Here is a 1,692-nt window from a genome sequence, read left to right as displayed (position 1 = left end):
TCTTTGTGGGGAAGGGGGAGAGAGAAGGTGCAGGGAGAAGGAGAGGTTATTTCGGTAGAGACTTGGGGCTCCTACCCCACCCTGCTGTGTACCTATCCTCATTCCAATCCTTTCCTTCTGTGTCTCCCTTCAGTGCCCTCCCTGCTCCAACCTCAATGTCTCTTCCCAGCCATTACTCTTGATTTATGCCATTCTAGTAGTGCCGGCTGTCACTCTGCTGTCGCTCCTCTATTACCTTCAGAGAAAGTAAAGGGGGTCGGTGAGTGGGGGGAGCCCCGACCCAGCTCTGCTCCCACTCCTCCCCAGCCACCTGGACCAGAATTCCTGGCTGGTCAGACTCTTCATAGCTTTCTGGCAGTCAAACATAGAGGTTAACTCCACACAGGTCTTCCCATAGCTGGGTACCTGGACACCATCCACAGGGCTGGCTATTGCCATGATTTTGATAAGCCCAAATTTGGTAAACTCAACCTGTATATCCTGCACAATCTCTTCATCCTCCTAGTCATGTATCAGTTTTGGGGCAGCACCATATTTAGGAGTACAGGTCCTTGCTCGGGTGGCCACCCATGCATATCTAGGAGCTCACTTCAAGCCTCTCATTTGGAGGGTCATGGGCAGCTGATTGATAGTGCTTGGGGCAGGGCTCATCAGTGTGGCATTCTTGGCTCTTACCCTTCCCCTCTGGGTCAGCAGTTCTTAGTCCCAAGCTACACCTCATTCAGCCCCGCCATGGCCTCATCCCTTACATTAATGAACTTGAACTCACAGAAGACATAGCCATTGGAGAGCCCCATGACACTGTTCTCCACGAAGTTGAAGACCCTGAGAGATCTGAACTATGTCAGCAGCCCTTTTACAAGGCCCCTGTTCACGTCACCAATGTCAGGTAGTTGGGTAAGCCCTCAGTGAACAGCTTGTGGGGACAGTCAGGGACCACATTGGATACATCGCCAGGCACCCACACAGAGAGTTTCTGACATGCCAGGCAGTGGCTGATAGTCCTGAGGCCTGAAGATCATCACTGACTGATCTTGGAAGAAGTTGTCATAGAAGGTCATGGCCTGAGTAGTGTTGTTCACTTGATCAGAACACCAGAAATTCTTGTCTGGTTCATCTGTACAGGCAGCACTGGGTGGCCCTGGGGCCTGGGTTGGAACATCATCAACCCCCTCAGGGTATCTTGGCTTTGAAGAAATCAGTCATAGTCGCCTCAGTGATGCCACAAGGAAAGTTTCCCATATTGAGGCACTGGGCCTATGCAGCCATTTGTCTTCCAGTCATCTGTAAAGGGTTTGGGGTCACTGCCAGACTGGCAGGAGATGTGAGGAGAAGAGTAGTGGCTGGAATCTGACCCACAGCTGTCATGGCCTTGCACTGCATTGGTATGATGTGCTCGAAACAAGTGGTGGCAATCCCAATATTTAGGGACCTTCTTGTTCTCGGACAAGGGGTACTGGGACAATCCATCATGCTCTTCTTTAGCAATCCCAGTCAAAGGTTTGCTTGGTCACTGCTTGTCACTTCCCTGGCTGGCCCAGGTTTCACAGATCCCAGCTCTGGAGTTTATATTGCCAGCTTTGAGAGCTGCTGTGACTGTTCTTCCTGTGATGGTTCTCATTGTCCCTGTCTCATTTATTCTCCTTGAGCTGCTGCTCCTACTCATTAAAGTCCAAATGCTGAGGAGGCAGA

At 51.0% G+C, this 1,692-nt stretch overlaps 1 pseudogene; it reads right to left on the bottom strand.

Annotated features, from left to right (window-relative positions):
* Positions 1–237: 237 nt before the first annotated feature.
* Positions 238–1,383, bottom strand: LOC133750937 (splicing factor U2AF 65 kDa subunit-like; annotated as a pseudogene).
* Positions 1,384–1,692: the final 309 nt, after the last annotated feature.

Source organism: Lepus europaeus, chromosome 2, assembly GCF_033115175.1.
Source record: "Lepus europaeus isolate LE1 chromosome 2, mLepTim1.pri, whole genome shotgun sequence".
Classification (NCBI taxonomy): domain Eukaryota; kingdom Metazoa; phylum Chordata; class Mammalia; order Lagomorpha; family Leporidae; genus Lepus; species Lepus europaeus.
Note: the sequence above shows the minus strand (reverse complement) of the source record. Positions and strands in the feature narration are given on the sequence as shown.